This window comes from Miscanthus floridulus, chromosome 6, assembly GCF_019320115.1.
Source record: "Miscanthus floridulus cultivar M001 chromosome 6, ASM1932011v1, whole genome shotgun sequence".
Classification (NCBI taxonomy): Eukaryota; Viridiplantae; Streptophyta; class Magnoliopsida; order Poales; family Poaceae; genus Miscanthus; species Miscanthus floridulus.
This window is the reverse complement of record NC_089585.1, coordinates 124,089,525-124,112,084: the sequence shown is the minus strand read 5'-3', so window position 1 is coordinate 124,112,084 and position 22,560 is coordinate 124,089,525. Positions and strand designations below refer to the sequence as shown.

General features: G+C 44.4%; 1 long non-coding RNA gene across 1 annotated transcript; it reads left to right on the top strand.

Annotated features, from left to right (window-relative positions):
- Positions 1–14,114: 14,114 nt before the first annotated feature.
- On the top strand, positions 14,115–15,533 carry LOC136459446 (uncharacterized). Its single transcript, XR_010760203.1, has 2 exons — positions 14,115–14,765; positions 15,232–15,533. It is a non-coding gene; the product is annotated as an uncharacterized lncRNA (long non-coding RNA).
- Positions 15,534–22,560: the final 7,027 nt, after the last annotated feature.

Below are 22,560 nucleotides of genomic sequence, written 5' to 3'. Positions count from 1 at the left end.
CGAGCAGGCACGGCGGAGCAGACCGTCGTCGGTGGCGATGCTCCGGTAGCTGTGGTGGTCAAAATAAGAAATCAATGGGTCATAGAGTACCACGGCATCGTGGCAAAGCTGAAGCAAGACTCAGCAGGGGCAGAGGCGCACCGTGGAGCTCTGGCCACAGCGAAGTGCATGCGATGGGGATGTTGCTGGCCACGAGGAAGAAGAGCGCGCAGAGCAGTTTTCTGGTGAAGTCAAGAAACAAAAGTGGGTCGGTTGGGCACGCAAGGAGCAGGTGGAACTATTGAGCGCTACGCTACGATGGCACATGCGCTGGTTCGATGGTGGGAGCTCGCCGGAGATGAGCAAGGCGACGGGAAAACAGAGGAGGAAACGGCAAGGACGACGGCGGCTCAGGTTATAAAGGATGGCCAGGAAGCTCAAGGCAGCCATGACGACTCCATTTCCCTCGCCAGCGTGACGCCCAGACGGCCACGACGCGCCTGGAAGCAAACCGAAGGTCGCTGGCGGTGTAGCCAGAGCGGTGGCCACTGTTCACCTTAATTACAAGTTTGCCATTCATTTTAAATTCTAAATTACTCCCAAATTTGTATAACAACTCAAAAATCTCCAAAAATAAAAGTTGTTCAAAATTCAAAGTTCTACAACTTTGCTTTTATAACCAACCCCTAATTCCACCTATATTTTGAAATGAACTTTTGAATTCAAATATGGGATATTTAACGAATTACGCCTTTTCGAATTACTTCAAATTTTTCATAACAACTTTAAAAACTCCAAAAACAAACTTTGTATAACTTTACAAGCTCTACACTTTTACTTTTGGGCTCAACCCCAAAATATGCTTAGATTTTGAAATGAGTTTTTAGGGTAGAATTTAAATGCTGAAAATCAGGGTTTTCTCGAAAATTCCAAATCCAAACCAAATTTTGAACTTGATTCAAACAATTCAATTCAACACTCATAACATAAATGTAAACTTGTTTTAGTGAATGCATATCAAAGTTTGCAATATGACCAATGCCTTGCAATGCATATGATGACATGTCTTGTTTTTAATATTTAAACACCCGGGGTGTTACAATCCTTCCCCCTAAAAGAAATCTTGCCCCGAGATTCAAAGCCATAGGGTAAGTAATGGAAAAGGAAATGTGTCACAAGAACACATACAAAATCTATCCATAAAACAGTTGAGGTCCCTTTACAAAACACAACTGGTAACAACCGAGCTCAACTAACATTACTCTATTCTATATTGATGCTAGAAACTCTAGAAACTTTTCTAACAAGTAATCTTCTGATTCCCAAGTAGCTTCCTCTTCTGAATGTTGATTCCATTGTATCTTATAGAACTTTATTGTTCTCCTTCGAGTAACACGATCTTTCTGATCCAACACTCGGATAGGATATTCGGAATAAGTCAGATCTGGTTCAAGTTCCACTCCTTCAACCTCAACATTCTGCTCAGGCACTCGGAGACACTTCTTCAGTTGAGAAACATGGAACACATCATGCACAGCTACGAGATGTTCTAGTAATTTCAAGCGATATGTCACTTTTCCATACCTCTCCAAAATTTGAAATGGTCCAACATATCGAGGTGCCAACTTTCCTTTAACACCAAAATGGGTAACTCCCTTCATTGGTGATACTTTCAGATATACAAAATCTCCTTTGTTAAACACCAATGGTCTACGTCGTCTATCCGCATAACTCTTTTGTTGGGATTGAGCTATCTTCAAATTACTTTGTATTTGCTTAACCTTGTCTTCTGTTTCTTTCACAAGGTCAACCCCAAAGAACCTTCTTTCTCTAGGCTCAGACCAACTCAGCGATGTTCTGCATCTACGACCATAGAGTGCTTCAAATGGAGCCATTCTAATGCTTTCCTGATAACTATTGTTGTATGAGAACTCGGCCAAAGGTAAGCATTCGTCCCACTTATTGGAATAGTTAAGGACACAACACCTTAACATATCTTTGAGCACTTGATTGACTCTTTCAGTTTGTCCATCAGTCTGTGGATAATAAGCTGTACTATATAGGAGCTTGGTACCCAATGAAGAATGCAAGTGTTTCCAAAAGCTGGAGACAAACTGTGTATCCCTATCTGACACAATAGTCTTGGGTACTCCATGGAGACTCATAATTCGCTCTAAATACATCTTGGCATATCGTAGAGTGGGATATGTATTCTGAACTAGAAGAAAATATGATGATTTGGTTAGTCGATCTACAATAACCCATATTGAGTCAAATCCCTTTGATGTCTTGGGTAGACCAACAATAAAATCCATACTTATGTCCTCCCACTTCCAAGATGGAATAGGTAATGGTTGTAATTCACCAGTAGACCTCAAATGTATAACTTTCACCTTTGACAAGTATCAGACTTTGCTATATATCTAGCAATCTCTATTTTCATTTTAGTCCACCAAAAACTTTGCTTCAAGTCATGGTACATCTTGTTGCTTCCCGGATGGATAGATAACCTAGTAGCATGTGCCTCTTCCAGAATTGACTGCCGTAACTCAGGAACCTTTGGTACCACCAAGCGATCCTTGAACCATAACACACCTTCATCATCTATGCTGAAGCATTCTGCTTTTCCATTCCTGACCCTTTCTTTGATATGGGCTATACCCTTGTTTTCTTTCTGAGCAACAATAACTTGATCTCGAATAGTGGCTTCAACAATTATGTTGGTCAAACTACCTTGTTAAATTACTTCTACATTCAACTTCTCCATTTCTTGACATAAAGTCAAACCCATTGTTCTCACTGCTAGACAATTGCAATAACATTTGTGACTGAGGGCATCTGCAACCACATTTGCTTTACCGGGGTGATAATATACTTCCAAGTCATAATCTTTAATCAGTTCTAACCATCTTCTTTGTCGCATGTTCAACTCTAACTGAGTAAAGATATACTTTAAGCTCTTGTGGTCTGTATAAACATGCCACGTATTACCAAGCAGGTAATGCCACCAAATCTTTAGAGCATGGACCACAGCTGCTAATTCCAGATCATGAGTCAGGTAGTGTTCTTCATGTTGCTTAAGTTGCCTAGATGCATAGGGAATGACTAGGCCTTCTTGCATCAACACACATCCAATACCAATACCTGAAGCATCACAATAAACATCAAACGGCTTCTCGATATCAGGTTGGGCTAATACTGGTGCAGTGGTCAACAGTCTCTTCAAGGTCTAGAAAGCCTCTTCACAATCAGATGACCAGACAAACTTGACTTGGTTCTTCAACAATTTAGTTATGGACTTTGATACTTTAGAGAAATCTCGGATAAACCGACGGTAATACCCCGCCAATCCCAGAAAACTCCAAACTTGATGAACTGTGGTTGGCGGTTTCCAATCAAGCACATCCTTCACTTTGCTTGGATCAACTGCAATGCCTTCAGCTGACAAGACATGTCTAAGAAATTGTACTTCCTTAAGCCAGAAATCACACTTGCTGAACTTGGCATATAGTTGATGTTCTCTCAAGCGGGTCAGAACAATTCTGAGATGTTCTGCATGTTCTTTCTTATTCTTGGAATATACTAGAATGTCGTCAATAAACACTACTACAAACTTATCTAGCTCAGGCATGAATACTGAATTCATTAGATACATGAAATGAGCTAGAGCATTTGTCAAACCAAAAGACATCACCAAGTATTCATATAATCCATATCTTGTGGTAAATGCCATTTTGGGAATATCTTCAGGCTTTATCTTGATTTGGAGATATCCTGACCTCAAATCTATCTTGGAGAAAACTTTGGCTCCAGCTAATTGATCAAAAAGCAAATCTATCCGAGGTAAGGGATACTTATTCTTGATGGTCACTTCATTCAACGGACAATAGTCAACACATAACCTCAGGGTCTCATCTTTCTTTTTCACAAAAATTGCCAGACATCCCCAAGGTGAGGAACTAGGTTGGATAAACCCCTTCTCAATCAATTCTTGTAACTGAGTCTTCAACTTGGTCAATTCCTTAGGTGGCATCCTATAAGCTCTTCAAGAAATCGGAGCTGTTCCAGGTTGCAACTCTATGTTAAACTAGACATCTCTATCAGGTGGTAGACCGGGTAAATCTTCAGGAAACACATCAGGAAATTCACACACTACCGGGATATCTCTAATCTCTTTGATAGCAGTTGCACAAACCTTGCCCACTGATCTTCTTAAAGTTGAAAGTTGGATGAGAAGTTGAGAATTACTATCAGGCAAACTCACCCTTAATGTCCTATTCAAAGCATCTATAACAGCCTTATGCTAATACATCCAATTCATTCCCAAGATTATATCTATATCCTGATCCTTAAGGATAATCATGGTAGTGGAAAAAATATGCCCACCTAGGTTTACGGGTACCTGGTATACCATTTCCTTGATTACTTCAAACTTTAGGCTCGATATCCATTCCAGAAATATTGTCGCCTTCATTATCACTTTCATCGATCATTACTAATTCTTCGAGATCTTCTTCTTCTTCCTCTTCTGATTCGTCATCATCGGCAAGGATGACACCGGGGTCCATGGCATCAGCTTGGGGTTCATGATTTGGATCTAGTAGATTGCTAAGCCTATGAACTTCCTCATGCAGATAAGTATTATGTTCTTCTAAATCTTCTACATAGAATTCTGGCTCATGAGTTCTAGCTCTAGCTACATTTTCCCTATGCCAAGCTTCATTCCTTCCCTCCACCATATGAACTAACATACTTTCACAGTTCCTGTACGCGGTGGTGAGATGCCTCAATTGATCCTGTAATTCTCCTACCTATATAGCATCCAAAGCCCTATCTCTAGTAGCTTGTGCTAACTCTGCAGAAATCCTCTGTATCTCTGCCTGGGGATCAGGCCTAGAGGTGCTACTACTAGCACCGTCATTCCTAGGGGTAAGTTGGTGACGAGGAACTCCTTTGGGTCTAGTGGACTTACGGGGCATCATCTTGGTACGAGCCATACTGTAGGAAGCCAATTTAATCCAAGTAAGATCATTTGATCAAAGTCTAAAGAGCAGCTAGGATGGATTACATTACTCAAACCAGACTCACTACTCAACTCCAGACTCAGAGGTGAAGGAAGTAACTAGTGAATTAATCATGATGCATGAATCGTTCTTACGAATAAAATCATCAAAGCTTATAACACACATAAACAACATTTGTTTTTATATAGGGCATAGTAAGATTACTACTCCACCACAAAAAACATTTTTAATCAAATAAGGAATGGTGAGAAAGAAATAAGATAAGTCAGAAGCAATTTGGACCAAATTAACAAGTTAAGTTTAGTCATCCCAAATCGTTTTGAAGTTTTTGTAAACCAATACGACAAAGACTTTGTAACGATCGCTCCGATACCATTCTGTGGTAGAACCTCCTAAATTATAGGGCCCACATGCACCTGTCACTATCCAACGACCTTTGACATCTATGCATATGTTCTAGGTAACTTAAGAAGACTGTCGGGTGTCCTCGGGGAACCCCGAATCATCCATGATTTTCGAGCAGGATCACATTACATTGTCATTGTAGTATTATAAAATTTATTCAAATATATACATCAGAGTAAAAATAACGGAAGTCTTACAATAACTTAGTTTACAAACTAGTGATTTCAAACCTTACAAACTAAGTTCGATAGTTAGTACAAAATGTAGTAGTGGAGTGGCATTATACATAATACAAAACACACAATAGAACTGCCCTGCCCAAGGGCCACACATTTACTTCTCATCGTCAGATCAAACAATAGTCATGCAGCATGATCCAAAATAGATCTGCTCATGAGGCTCACCTGCAACAAGGGTCAACAAACCCTGAGTACAAAAGTACTCAACAAGACTTAGCCAAAATAAGAACTGATAAACTCAGGAACGCAGGCTCAGGGATTCAAGGTATAGCTTTAGCAATAATCAAAGTTATTTTGCGTAAAAGCTGTTTAACAAACTTCTTTATTTCAACATATAAAACTTTATAAGAACCACATATGAATCTGCCATAATCCATAATGAGATCATGAACTTCATATCCAACATCTTCTCAAACCATCCTTAAGTTCCAGTTATTAAACTACGATGATGAACAGAGAAGTGAGTCTCCATAACCGAGGAGCAACGATGATTCAAACCGATTATAAACCCAGCTAGGGATTCCAGACCACACGACATATGCAGGTCCCCGACCTACACATATCAACCTACTCTCGGATCCTCTAAAATAAGAATGGGTTCACGCCACCCGAGAATACAGTACTCCACCAATCCAGCCCATTGCCACGTGGGTACACGCTATTCCCGCCATCTCTCCACTCCCAGTGCGTGAGTAGCCATTCTCATAATAGAATCGCCAAGTTAAGGCTTACCGGAGTATGTGGTTAGTACTACAAAGTCTCACCGCACATAGTTCAACAACGGTACGGACCTTAACCGACACAGATGGAAAGAATCCGCTCACAAGACCTCCATGTCTTATGGCTCACACACACCGAGTCCATCCGATCTAGATTTATTACTTCCTATGCTCATATCACATGATAACCTAAGTAACCAAAGATCCATTTAAAACCTGCAGGTGACAGGTAATCACCCGACTTTGACCTGTCTAAGCATGGCTAAGCATAACTAGACATTTATGACGTAAAACGGGTAACAAGGTAGATATGGAAAAACAATGTTGGTAATGCACCAATTAGGTTTTTACTTAACTCTTAATCACTTAATGCAGTATAGAAAAGCAAAAGCGAAATTAATTTGTAAAACACAAGGGAGGGTTGTATGCATCCGGGGCTTGCCTTCGTTGACGGAAAAGTCCGATTCCTACGATGTTCCACAAGTATTCGATCCGACCTCAATAGACGGACTAACCTCCATAGTAAATTGATTAACTATCACATGTTCATCTTCATTCACTACACATAGTAACAATGCCATGTTTAACATGATGCGGCATACGAAACATGATGCTTGATGATGGATGCAAAAGTTAACAACTGGAATACAACTTTCCTTTGCGGTACAGTTACAAGTCAAACTAACTAAACCTTTTCAGAATACTAACATCAATTGCCAAAGATCATTACCAACTAATGACCCAAGGACATCACTCAATCAAAAATTCAAACAAAACCTAAATCACTAAAGGTTACTATTTGCTTTTATGAATTAATTAATTAATTAAGAATTATGAAATAAATCAACTTGTTCCAATTGACCTCAAAATTTTTGTAAATGTTCATCACATGATAACTAAGTGGCAAAACAATTTTCATAATTTTTGGACAATTAAATAAGCCTAGAAAAATGATGGAAATCCATTTATTAATAAATTGAGCAATTTTCATCACATTCAAAAATTGCTAAAGAATAACATTTCATATTTTTCTTAAATAATATACATCACAGAGAGGTCACACAAAAATTTTCATAATTTTTGGAGCTCTAAATAAATCTACACAAAAATAACAAATTACATCACTATTCCTTCAAATCTAAAAATAGAAAAATTCCATTTGAACGCTGAGTCACTGACAAACGGACCCCACTTATCATCCCCAACCTTCGGCTTGACCGCGGCAGCATGCGCGCTGACCGGCGAATTCTCGCCGTCGGTGAGACCAACGACGACGGTGAAAGCACCACCACGTCCCCTACACTACTACGCTTCGACTGGTGGCAAAAACAAGACCAAACACTGACTGGACCGAGCACAGCGACGACCATGGCGGGCACGACGGCACGGCCATGCTACACCAGCGACACAAGTGCGGTAGAGGTTAAACACTTAGCACAGAAGGGTTTAGCACCTCACCCCAAACATGACTGAGCAACGAGCAGGGTCGGAGGAGCAACAAAGATGCTGGTCGACGTTCCGAGAAGGCACGGCGGAGCAGACCGTCGTCGGTGGCGATGCTCCGGTAGCTGTGGTGGTCAAAATGAGAAATCAATGGGTCATAGAGTACCACGGCATCATGGCGAAGCTGAAGCAAGACTCAGTAGGGGCAGAGGCGCATCGTGGAGCTCTGGCCACAGCGAAGTGCATGCGACGGGGACCTTGCTGGCCACGAGGAAGAAGAGCGCGCAGAGCAGTTTTCCGGTGAAGTCAAGCAACAAAAGCGGGTCAGTTGGGTGCGCAAGGAGCAAGCAGAACTATTGAGCGCTACGCTGCGATGGCACAGGCGCTGGTTCGACGGTGGGAGCTCGCCGGAGATGAGCAAGGCGATGGGAAAACAGAGGAGGAGGAAACGGCAAGGACGACGGCGGCTCAGGTTATAAAGGATGGCCAGGAAGCTCAAGGAAGCCACGACGACTCCATTTCACTCGCCAACGCGATGCCCAGACGGCCATGATGCGCCTGGAAGCAAACCGAAGGTCGCTGGCGGTGTAGCCAGAGCGGTGGCCACTGTTCACCTTAATTACAAGTTTGCCATTCATTTTAAATTCCAAATTACTCCCAAATTTGTATAACAACTCAAAAATCTCCAAAAATAAAAGTTGTTCAAAATTCAAAGTTCTACAACTTTGCTTTTATAACCAACCCCTAATTCGGCCTACATTTTGAAATGAACTTTTGAATTCAAATAGAGGATATTTAACGAATTACGCCTTTTCGAATTACTTCAAATTTTTCATAACAACTTTGAAAACTCCAAAAACAAACTTTGTATAACTTGACAAGCTCTACACTTTTGCTTTTGGGCTTAACCCCAAAATATGCTTAGATTTTGAAATGAGTTTTCAGGGTAGAATTTAAATGCTAAAAATCAGGGTTTTCTCGAAAATTCCAAATCCAAACCAAATTTTGAACTTGATTCAAACAATTCAATTCAACACTCATAACATAAATGTAAACTTGTTTTAGTGAATGCATATCAAAGTTTGCAATATGACCAATGCCTTGCAATGCATATGATGACATGTCTTGTTTTTAATATTTAAACACCCGAGGTGTTATAGTGCGCTCGCATGCACCCCCTGGCTTATCAAAATACCCCTCGGGCGATTCTGCCTAAATCACCTAGGGGCTCGGGGGCTACACCCAACGGGTGTGCTCGCACGCACCCTCTGGCGAATCAAAATACCCCTCGGGCGATTCTGCCCGAATCACCCAGGGGCTCAGGGGCTACACCCGTTGGGTGCGCTCGCGCGCACCCTCTGGCAAGTCAAATCACCCCCTGGGCAATTCTATCCGAATCACCTAGGGGCTCATGGGCTACTATCGGGGACCTATTACCGGGGTACCCAATGAGGTGGGACTAAAAACCATCGAACATTGACGCTCCCGGTCAGACAAAAATGCTACTACGCTTATTGCCCGAACAACGGAAGATTGGTTCCATCTCGCCCGATGACTGAGGGCTGGCTCTACCTCACTCGACGGCTAAGGGCTCGCTCTGCCTCGCCCGATGTCTAAGGGCTGGCTCCGTCCCGCCTGACGTCCGAGGGCGGGCTTCGCCTCACCCGATGGCTAAGTGCGAGCTCCCCATCGCCCAACATCTGAGGGCGGGCTCCGCCTCGCCCAATGTCTGAGGGTTGGCTCCGCCTCGCCCAATGTCTAAGGGCAGGCTCTGCCTTGCCCGATGGCTGAGGGCAGGCTCCGCCTCACCCAACGTCTGAGGGCTGGCTCTGCCTCGCCCAATGTCTGAGGGTTGGCTCTACCTCGCTCGATGTCTGAGGGCTAGCTCCACCCCACCTGACATCTGAGGACAGGCTCCGCCTCGCCCGACGTCCAAGGGCTGACTCTGCCTCACCCGACGGCTAAGGGCAGGCTCTACCTCACTCGACGACTACACCCTGGTCCTTCATGATGACAAGCAAGAGGTAAGACAGGACACTCAGGCCAACCGCAGTACCGAGGACCACGCCCTTCACATATGCGAGAAGGTACCATCAGGATACTATGAGACGGGCGCTTTAAACCCTCCTAGGCATGAAAGAGCTCGAATAATGTTGTAGGCACTGACTTTTGTCCTACAGTGTTGTAGGCGCTGTCATCAGCCCTCGAGCGTAGATCCTGACATAAACATACGACAACCACTACAATCCAAGAAAGAACTCACATCAGCTATAGTAACAGGCGTATAGTCATTTCCCTATCTACTCCCCATAGAGTCATGGCTCGGTGCCCTAACACACCGCACCGTCCATCGAGGGAGGATGGGACATGATCATTCGCTGAAACCAAGCCAGAGCCCGGTCCTATCAGGATCAACGAAACATGCTATCCCTAGGGTGGTCTGCCATGTCAGTAGGGTAGGCTCAAGGGAAAAGGAAGACCCAACACCCTCAAAGGACCTTCTCTACCTTTGTTTTTTTCCTCTTTCTCCCATCTGTAACCCCTGCTCCCCCCTTGATCTATAAAAGGGAGGGCAGGATACCCCACTAAGGGGACGAATTAATTCCGCACACAACATACAACCAAGCAGCAACTGAGCTCTTGGCATCCCTTCAACCTTTCCATCAGAGACTTGGGACATGTCCTTCTCTTGACCATTTGTACCCCCTACTACGAACCTTTTTCGGTACTAATAACACGAGCAGCAACAAACTGAACGTAGGGATATTCTGCCAAAACCAGTATAAACCTTGTGTCCATTAGTATACCATCCACGCCTAACGCGCAACAAATATAAATTTACTAGTTGGTGTTTGTTCGAAACACCGACAATAGGTGTCATTGATTCTGAAACAAATGAAAACTGGGTTTAGTTTATGGAGAGGTTGAAGGAAGTAATAGGCACCCCATCTGGTCTGACATTCTGCACAGACTGTGGGCAGACAGTAATGCATGGTGTTAGTGAGGTCTTTCCACATGCTGAACATAGAGAGTGCACGTGGCATTTAGTTCAAAATTTTAAGAAAAGGTTCAGTGGTAAATTTTTTGATGATCACCTGTGGGCATCTGCCTACTCTTGGAGCAAATACCTGTTTGAGAAACACTACCCGACCATGGCTACAGCCAAACCTGAGGCAATGAAGTACCTACAACAAAATCACAAGAAGCTATAGACCAAAAGTTAGTTTGGCACAGATTCCAAGGTGGATTATGTAACCAATAATTTGGCTGAGTCCTTCAATAACTGGATAAAGGCAGAGAAGGCCAAGCACATTGATGATTTGATGGATACCATAAGACAGAAGCTGTTGATTAAATGAAATACTAGAAAAAAGGTGGCCAAAAAATTTGTGGGAAAGATTCCACCTCATGTTATGCAGCAGCTGAGGAAAGGCAGCTTCAACCTAGACATTGAGGTCATCACAGAACATGAAGGAGTTGCTGAAGTTTGTGCTAAGGGAGGGACTAGATTCAGATTTGTTGTGGACTTAAGAAATAGGACATGTTCCTGCAGGGCTTCACAAGGGTCAGGAATACCATGCAAGCATGCAATTGCCTACATAACATCTATATCTGGTGAAAAGCTAGAAGACCATGTGGATGAATGCTATTCTGTGGCTAAATTCAAAGTTGCATATGAAGGTACCATCCCATCCATTCCTGACAAGTCTATGTGGCCTGATGCCACACATGGATTCTTCATGCATCCTCCCTTGCTTAAGTCCACAACTGGTAGAAGAAAGAACAGGTACAAAGGGACAGTTGAAGGAGGTAGCAGGAAGAAATCAAAGAGACATGAGTGTCTAATATGCCATGAGTTAGGGCACCAGTGGTACACCTATAAGAATGGGAGTCCAGCAGACATAGCTGCAATAGAGGCTGACAGGTGAACTTCTCTCGGTTATATTTATTCATATATGATATGAACTGCATTAAATAATCTAACATAACTAAAATTTCTCCTGCAGGGGTCTGCCAAAGAAGAGGCAGAAAAAAGCAGCTAAAGCTAACACAGAGATGAGCATTGTTGTGGCCACAGGGATGATGTTCCCTCCCAATGAGGCAGTGGAGAATGTTGTACACAAGAAAAAAAAATAGAAAGTCCTCTTCTTCTTCATCTGTCTCTAAATATAAGGGAGCAGCAATAAGTACTTTAGTCTCTACTACTACTCCTCTCTCTAGTAGGTATGCCACTTCATTTCTTTCTAATTTTTTGCAATGCCAATAAGCCCACATTAAACTTCATGTTTCATGTACCACAAGATCTAGAACTAGATCCAACAAACCAATTCCTATTCAAGTTGTGCACATTGCCCCATTATTTTGAAGATGCTGCAGTTCAGCATGAGCCACAAGAAGCATCAACTGCTACAGTTCATACACCAAGGAGGAAGATTGGATTCAAGAAGAAGCTTACACCAAGGAGAGATGTGTCTGTCACTCCAGCTAGGGGAACAAGCAGCAAGGCTCTAGCTGACCCTTCCAGCCCAGCTGAAAATAACAGTAAGAAGCAACTACTGCTCGAATGAAAGGTGACTCCACTATGTTGTTCTGATGATGCATTGGTATTGTACTCCTGGAGAACACCTTGGCTTTTGTGGTATGAAATCATTTGGATGGTATGAAATGCTGATGTAATGGAACTGTAATATTTTGCATGTTGGTGAATGAACAATCTGAGAATTTTATATTTCTAAACCATCAGATAGCCTCTTCTTTCTGAGGGCATGTTTGTCTTTTTCCTCATCCGTTAGCCACAGTTAACACTGCATTTGGACGGAATGACTTGTAAGGCAAAGAAGTTTAGAGCAGTGACACCTATGTACGGTCAACTTTTTTTAATGGCTTATGTATAATTACAGATTTTTTTAATAACATAAAGGTAAAAGGCTCAATCAATTATGCTATGCGGCTATGCCCATTCCGTAGCAACGACTGACTTGTTTTTATGTGTGAATCTAATCAGAAGTGTTTTTTTTATTTGAAGCCTCTAATCAGTAGTGTTGTTGCGAGGTATGACCGATTTCAAATTTAACAGCAAGATAAAAAGCATATAGAGGAGACGTGTGGTCGGGTGAAACTTGGAATTTATATATCTTGAGGTGAAGTTTGGAAAAGACAAGAAAAAAACAACTGGTCTGACTAATCAAGTGGTATGATGTCTAGCAGCCAATGGATTTGGTCCGCAATATACAATTAGTAGATAAGCCCATCTTTTCTTGTGCAAGATTGCGCTGTGTACCACACTGCTGACAATGGAACCTCTTCGTTGCCTTACCTTGCTAGGACCTGTTCTACGTATATATCTAGTGGCCTAGCCATCTAAGTTTAATTTAGAGGTGTCCTTTTCAGTAGACCGCCATTGCTAAAAATGGCAATACAAAATTTGGAGGAGACTAGTCTACAGGCTATGAGATGATGATATCAAGTATTTAACTTGTACCAACAACTATACATTATTCAATATAGTAGCACAATATTACGTGACAGTTCTGTTGCTAAGTATTCAGATGGCTGCCTAACTCGCCAGTGTAAGTGTTTCAAATATCTTCATCAATCAAAGTACTCTATGCCTATGCCTGTGTCCTAGACTGGAGCCTAATCTAGCATACGCTTCCACCCCTGTCACTTCGTTTTTTTTTCTTCTGTTGTGATACTTTGATTGAGGGTTTATTTAGTTTCAAAAAGTTTTCCAAAAAATGCTACAGTAGCCATTCCATCGAATCTTGCGATACGTGCATGGAGCATTAAATGTAGACGAAAAAAAAACTAATTGCACAGTTTGGTTGTAAATCGTGAGACGAACGTTTTGAGCCTAATTAGTCCATGATTGAATACTAATTGTCAAATAAAAACGAAAGTGCTACAGTCGCCAAATTCTCAAATTTCGTCCCACTAAACACAGCCTTAGTATAGGTCTGGTCTGGATCCTTAATATATAAATCGATTCTAATAATCACAATTCAGCCATAGATTCACTAAATTAATATGAATGCATACTTGTGTATATATATAATCTAGAATAAATTATTTTATAGCCGGCTACTATATAGAACGATTATACTGTAGCTACCTACAAAATACTATATTCTGTAGCCGGCCGGACCAGAACTCGCGAGCCTGAGCGTCACCAGCGCAACATGGTCACCCAAACCCCATCCACGGCAGGTCACGCTCGTGGCTTTGGCTTGGTGGTCCCCTTCGGACTAATGCATGCATTGATCGATTCCCCGTGATTTTCCCCTTCCTTCCACCGGCCACAAGAAGACCTGCTTGACCATTTGGAAATCCCCAAATCCAGTCGCCTGCCTCTTTCGCTGCTTCTCCCCCGACACCTCGACCGCGTCCGCCCCCACCCACCGAGCACATCAGCGCCGCCCGCTCCACCCCCGGATCGGCGCCGATGCGGGCTCGACGCCACTCCGCTCGGCGCGCCGCTGCCCCGGCCGGCCACCTCTCCCCGTCGCAGCGGCGCCTCCTTCACCTTCCCGGCGAGGCGGTGGATCCCCACCTTCCCAGCGAGGCGGCGGCCCATCCACCTTCCTGGCGGCGGCGGTTGCCGGCCCTCCACCTCTCCGCGCAGATATGCGTCCCGACGGGCACGCGCGGCTTCGCATCCCCAACCAGTGGCGGATGCCGCTCCCGGCGACGGCATGGCTCGCCCTGCGCCTCCCGGGCCACACCTTCCACGGCAGCTCCTTTCCTAGTGACGGCGGCGCGTCCCTTCTCTCTCCCAGCAGTGGCGACGGCGTCCACTCCTTCCCTGGCGTCCGACGGCGGCGCGGCGTGGCCCGTCCCCTTCCCCGACCGGTGGCACGCGGCTTCCCCTCGTCGTCCGGCGGCTCACGGCGGCGCTCGTTCATCAGGAGGCAGCGGCCCGGCACCCGTCACATCTCCGGCGGTGACAGTATCTCGAGGTGAGCCCCGCACAAATCCACATCCCACGATAAGGATGGAGTCAATTTGCTTTTGGTCTACACTAGTGTCTCGCTGTACAATTTGATTCATAATTTTCGGGCTGGATTGACGACAATTGTTGCGAACCTCAACAGTGGGAGCAATTGCCATTCTCTTTTTTTTTTTTTTTTTTTTGCAATGATATAGTATCTGCTTGTGTTAGGAAAAAGATCCATACGATATCTTTTTATGGTAACTTCATCATGACATTGTGCTAAAATTATGGTAAATGCATTCCATTTGTCTAGTGTATTCTACACGACATTATCGTAAATATATCTTTGCATCCATACAAATCATTGCTGTTATAGTCATTTTTGCTCGTAGGAATGACATTTGTGCACTGTTCAAGGGTTAGTTTCATTCTGTTAATTGGAAGATGCAAGCTAGTTCGTTCATTCTAATTGTGTCTCATTACTAATGCAGAAAAAGGTACCTCAGGTTTGGTCAAAGCTGCTCTTCTGAATGCATTACAAACCACGACAAGAAGATCAAGAAGCTCTGTGGTCTGTGCTGAACCTGCGCCACACACAGCTCGAACTAACTTACCTGATGATCTGTGTTAAAACTATAGAAGCTTCCTCTTCTTTTCCTGTACTTTTGTTTGTGTTTAAATTTGATTGGGTGGACAAATGTATTAGTGTGTTATGTACTAAAAAATCTGTGCTTCATCTCCTTGTTGAAGATGACTCTAATCTTTTCATTTTTAAAAAATGTGACTTGGTAAATGAATGTTGGTCAATGCTGAAATTTTTGGTCTTCCTCGGCTTCGGGAGAGGAGGGTTCGTGCGTAGCTTATGGCTCCGTTCGCTTCGCTGAAAAAAAAACTGAAACACTGTTCTGGTTGATTTGTTGGGAGAGAAAAATACTATTCCGGCTGAAAAAAACAAGTAAAAAAAAACAGATTATAAGAGAAACGAACAGGGCCGATTGATGTTATAGTAAATTAAATTTGATCATAGTTCAGAATTCTTGTAAATACTTGTACAAAGTTCTCGTAAATATTCTTTGTGCAAGTTCTCGTAAATTTCATAGTACGAGATATTCATAGGATAAAATTCTCATAAATATTTATACAGTATAAAATTCTCGTAAACATTTACCGTACAAAATTCTCGTAAATATTTACAGTATAAAACCCTCGTGCTAATTATTTGCGTGCTAGTTAATAACTAGAGTAACCAGAATATGTGCGAATTATCGTAACAAGATCATTTGCGTGCACCTGGAACATTTCGGTGCTAATTATAGTAACTAGAATATATTTTGCACTACTATACATACTCTTGTAATCTTTGCATGCGCATGAATGTGTTCTCGTAATCCTTGTTAGCTTTTCATGCATACCGCAGGGACAACTAGAGTTGCCAAAATCAACGTCAGCAAATCAAGGAGATAAAGTAGTAACTCGACATCCTAATTACGCCTCCTGTTACTAGGAAAATGAAGTTACGAGAACCATATGGTACCCCAGCGTGCAGCACGGAGGCTAGAACCGACGGTTAATTTTTTTTCATTACCATAATTATTTAACCATGCAATTAATTCTGGCTAGCTCGCTCCATTTATGAGCTTGGCTGGCTCGCACGTGAAATCAGCATCACGCAATTACGGGAACCCACCAGCGCAGGATCTGAAACTGAGTGCGAGCCTGGTGCGGTCGGACGGCCTGGCTACATAATACCCTATTCTATAGTTAGCTAGCTAGCTAGCTATATATATATATACCTCGGCGAGAGGAGATACTTGTATGCTGTACTGCTTGTCGTAGGTGAGAGGGATAAAGAGTATGGTATAAGTCGCAGAGCAAAAATAGACAATGAGAATCGACATAATATATTTCTATCTCTCACCATGTAGACGTAAGACATGTCTATACCATTGTTTAAAATAGCGGGGTATTGAAAATAGCGGTAATTTTTTCAGCAGCTATAAAGCTATAGCGACACTATGACAAATAGTGTTTTAATAAAAAAACATGGAAAACACTATTAATTGATGCAAAAAACATTGCAAATATGAAATTCATTGTCATCATCTTCTAGAATATGTAGAACTTGCTTCTCAATGGGGCCTGACGAGATCCTAACATATGGGTATGTTAAGCTTCGGGATTAATGGTTCCCGACCAAAGGGACCCCGACCGACCCCTCCAGGATCGTCCAGAGGCTTGGGGCTATACCCATCAGGTATGATCGCGTGCACCCTCCGACCAAGAAACCTGGCCGAGCCTAGTCACGGCGTAGCCCCCGCAAAAGGCTCAGGGCCTTGTCCGGGCCTCAGACTCCCAATCGATGACACGCCCGAACTCAGGCCTTGGCTCCTGCCCGGCTTGCGACGCCAGTCAATGCCCGGGCGCAAGAAGACAAGCCCCAAGACATCGAGGCTCGGGGGCTCTAAGACGCCGCGCCTTGGGAGTGGCCCTACCGGCCACTTCCGCAATAGGGTCACGCACGGGACGTGACACAAGAAAACAAGCTTCCCACAGCCTCCAGGGGCTAGGTGGCTCCCGGGCCCGCGCGTCAACCCCTGGAGCCGACCTCCTTTGCCACCAAGAAGACTCTAGAAGGTCCACCTGGGGGAGGCCGGGCCAAGCCGACACCGCCTAATACGCAGAGTGTCAAAACAGAGCAGTCGGACGATGTCCAAGGCTTCTTCGGCTCCACGACATCACCACGGTCCATAGAGCACCGCTGCAAGACCCTCCTGGACTCTAGCGCATGTAGACCGTAGATTCATCACCCCAAACCGCCATGTATCCAACCTATCTCGTTATATAAGGGATAATGTCGGACCTTAAGGGGGAGGGACGATCCAAGACAGATCATTACATTCCATTCCATCCGCTCCTACCCAGCATTGAGGGCAGGGGAACCTAGAGAGAGGGGCACCGAGAGCTCCTCCACCATATCCCATCATCTTCCTCCTCTCCGATGAGGGGAAGGCTCCAACGACAGCGAGGCAACCTACGGATTAGCACCGAGCTAACCCCCTATCAAATCTCTCTACATTTTCTTGTAACCCCCTGATTTTGGGTGTTTTTAGTATAAGGATCATCAGCTGCTGGACATAGGGCATCGATTGGCCCGAACCAGGATAAACCGTTGCGTCCTCTCTGTGATTCTTGTGTTCTTGAGTCCACTTAAGCCACCGGAGACCCATACTCTGACACCGACTCGAACAACAATACTTGTCGTGGTTCCGACCCTATGACATGGTCCTTTGCCTTATTCACTCTTTTATGCTTTGTTGATGTAACAAATATTATAAATCATCAATATAACATGCATAAGGGTATAAATATAATCACTAACAAAGGTCTAGGGGTTTAAACTAACAAATTCCACGAGTTTTGGTGAATCCGTGATTTTTGCAGGGTTTATCCAGAAAACCATCAAGGTGGACCTACATGTCAAATTTAATTGCTCTTATCCACCGTGAAACGCACACTAGAAGGTTCTAGAGGACACCACGCCGAGGCAGAGAGAGAGGGGCTGCTAGCAGGCTGCCTGGCCCTTGGGCCCACCTATCAGCCTCAGCATCATCAAGTCAATTTCCACCGCCTCCTAGGTTGCATCTACGCCGTTCCTTAAGTTGGTTTGATCCAAGGGCTCACATTGGGCGCTCCGACCTATATATATTAGCCCCCCCACTGCCTGCCTCTGTAGTCACATCGCACTAATGCCGTGTCGCGGTGTCACTGCCCTCCCTCACGTTGTCTTGGTGCACTGGGCCTGCGAGATGGCTCCACGCACGATCGCTGCTTCACTGCCGCCGCCCGCGTCCTGCCATGGCCAAGCAGTCCCATCACAGCGCTTCATGACGCTCTCTCTCTGAGTCTTCCCCATACAGACGCCTCGCTTCATTAATGTAGCCTCGACCGAAGCAGGCATAGCCTTGAAGAGCTACCACCCCCGCCTGCCCTTGTCGCTGACAGAATCACCCACTTCGCACGACAAATACGTGCGATTCAGGATGACACACCTCAATTCGGTGTTCCAGTAGTTAGACAGGAAAGCCAGCTAGCAGCCTGACTTTCACCATGTCGCAACTGAGCACTACTGGTGGCCAATTTCTGGTTTTCTCGCCACCGACCAGGTGTGCTGCCGTGCTAGTGAAATTGGGGTAAGGTCCAAATAAGTTCAATTGTTTGTATCCATGACCTCGCCTTGACCTCCTCTATCTGGTGCTCATGCCATTTGGCCAGGGCGCTTACCGGAGACGTGGTGACGCATGGGTGTCCTTCTCGGAGCACTGCCGCCTCGGTGGCTCGCACATGGCTAGGCCACCTCGGCACTCCTTTGCCTCAACCATCACCGCAACACGAATTTCGGTGAGCTACTGGTGCTTACCCGCTATCCCTACCACCCCGATAGAACCTTAGGTTGCCGGAACAGTCGCGCCGCCGCCGTAGATAGCCGCTCGCCCTGCAGCCCGCGATAGTGCTCCTCCGAGTCCCTGACCGCCATCCATCCTTGCTTAACTATAGCAATAGGGCTACTTATATATTTCGTAGTTAAACGCCCTAACTTTCTGCAAAAATCAGTTGTCAAATTTTAATTTATAAAAGGATTTTGAAGCTTTATCTCCTCATTTATGCTCTGATACCACCTTAGCAGAACCGACTAATTTGATACCCTCCCAAGAGTACTTGTCTTCCATTAGACACTAAGGACCCAAGAGAGTGCACTAAACTATGTAGTTCCGTCGAGCACACCCGAAGGGAGAACTCGAAAATCCATATTTTTCCATCTGGATCATAAGTGAGAGAATAAAGCTTACAACATTCTAAAGTCATTTCTTACATCACTTTATTACAGTAGTAGAATATTTCCTCAATTAATTATAACAACGGAATATAACAATGTTATCAGAGTTACAGATGAAGCAAAGATTAATTTAATGATATGGTGGGGCATTAACATAGTGGACATTTTTATACAAGAGATGCTAGCAGATTTTATATCTTTTCATATAAAACCTTTAGTGAGGGTTATAAATAAACATTATGGTCGTAACGTGAAAGGAATACTCTCTTAGCCCACCAGGAGGTTTCCACACACAAGAGTCAGCTCTAAGTATCATCCGGTCACCTACAACAGGGGAAATAAAACCCTGAGTACTTGATTGTACTCAGCAAGACTTACCCTATAGGAGGAAATAAAAGACTCCAAGGATATACAAGGTTTATTTGGCTTGTGGGTTATTGAATCTGCGGAAGCATTACTAAACATGCATCCTTATATTAAATTTTATTAGCAGTCATCATTAGTTCATTAACTATCCATTCTTTGTAAGCTCATATGCTACTTTCAAGCAGGTGGTGAGCAGTTAGAACCATTTTATCATCTTTCATATTCCAGTTCTTACTACGGTGCTAGACCATAGCCAAGTCATACTGTTTGGGACCAATACTAGGGTACCCAAAGAGGAGGGGCAAATGGTCATCAACATTAATTCATCCAAACAGTCAAGAGCCAGACTATGGCTTCAACTGACCCTCAGGCCACGGGCTCCACCTCGCCCGACCCTTGGGTTTGCACTCTGCCTCGCCCGACCCTTGGGTTTGCGCTCCACCTCGCCCGGCCTCTAGGGGAGGGCTCCGCCTCGCTTGACCCTAAGGCCATGAGCTCCACCTCGCCTGACCCTGGGGTTTGCGCTTCGCGTCGCCTGAACCCGAGGCCACGGGCTCCGCCTTGCCTGACCCTCAGGTTTTGCGCACCACCTCGCCCGGCTTCTGGCCACGATCTCCGCCTCACCCGACCCTGAGGCCACAGACTCCACCTCGCCCGACCCTGAGGTCGTGGACTCCATCTCACCTAATGGAGACCTATGCCACCGCCAACCACTCTAGGTCCAAGTGTATGGGCCTAGGTCAAAGCTCTAACACCAGGGAGGAGACCGACATGCCCCAATGTAACATGCGGCCACGACAAGCCATACCCAAGGATTCACATTAGGAGTAGCATCGATGCACCGGTGCTGTTATGCCTAACCCTTGTATGAACACTGACAGGTGCGTCAGTTCACCACAACATCCGCCAGGACAGAGTGGAGCACCATGATCAGCAGACGATGCCTGCTCATGGTGCTAGTGATGCATAGGGCCACGACATGAAGCCATCCCTATTGACATCTATAGGGTTGGTGGGACCCGCATGAAGGATTAGAAGGACCTAGCGATCCTGAAGGCCTTTGGCTCTCTCTCTCGTTCTTCTCTTTCCCTTCGCTGTAACCCATGCTTTCCCTTGGCCTATAGAAGGGAAAGTAGGGCACCCCACGAAGGGGTGGATCGATTGAGGCCAGGCCCAATCGAACCATCATGAACCCATCGAACCGACCAGAACACAACACAAGCATACTGCTGAGCAGCAACTGAGCTCTCGGCACTCGTTCACTCTTTTCACTAGAGACTTGGGACCTATCCCTCTCTCGCCTGTTTGTAACCCCTACTATAAACTTTCAGTGCTAGTAACACGAGCAGCAGCGACGAACTGGATGTAGGGACATTCTGTCCAAACCAGTATAAACCTCGTGTCCTCTAAGCACACCATCTGAGCCAGACACGTAATACTAGAAATTTACTCATTGGTGGTAACTCAAAACATCGACGCATACCGTCTCACAGAAATGGTGATTCGCGAATCAATGTATCCTAGCTGGTTACCCCCAAAACACACGCCCCATTTGTACCCTAGGCACAAACAAGACCAACCCATTCCACTCCTATCACAGGGTCTAGGTCCCCATCCAAACTTGGACTCCAAGCCCCACACTCAAGACCAGGCTTTGTATGGAGCTTAGACCTCCACCTTTCCCTACCTCCAATCAGTCGATCCGAAAAGGGACAAAACCCACGACAAGAGCGTAACAAGCCTTCTAGCTCTCATAACCAAGTATGTGCTCAGGATAATAAGTCTATGACCTAACTACCATCCACAACAATGGACGGTCCTCAATCGACATAGGCAGAACAAGTGCAATCTAAGCCTCGCTCGAATGCCTAACCAAGTCAAAATCCAAGTACCATTTCGCCCGATCACCAATTATCATTCATATATATTCCATGTGATAGTAATATAATAACAACAATAATATCTTTCCTATCTCTCGTGAGTGATAGATAATCACTCGACTTCTACCAAATCCTATAGCATAGCAATCTACATGATCCTAACATACTAGTAGGACTCATAGGATAAGGATATATATATGCCAGTGGTTTTCATTCAACTCCTTAAAACTTAATGCACAAGCATAAAATAAAGTATAGAATAATAGGGGTTATGCACCGGGGCTTGCCTGGTAAGATATAACCAAAAGTTAACATTCCATCATGGTGACATGATAATCAAGGCACCATCTTTTCCACTACTTTGGTCGACTCCATGATCCATCGTTGTTCCTATTATGATATATGCGGATGCAACACAGAGATGTAAATATTCAAAGGCAACTACAATTCTAAAATACGATTACACTTCGCAAGCTAATGAGCTAGCTTTAATGACTAACGTACTAATCTACGTATCCACGTCGTCAAGTAAGGCTGTCTCCGAAAAAATGTTTTAGTCCCAACGTCAAAGGAACCAACCCTGATGGAATGAATGGGAAGATAAAGAACCTGAAGTGCCTGTGAAAGATGAACCCACTTCACCTAAAACAAGTCCATAGTCCAGGCAGGTGTGGAAAGAAAAGGTAACACCATCACAAGATGTGCAGCCATCTAGGTCTCCACCGCTGAGACCGGATGAT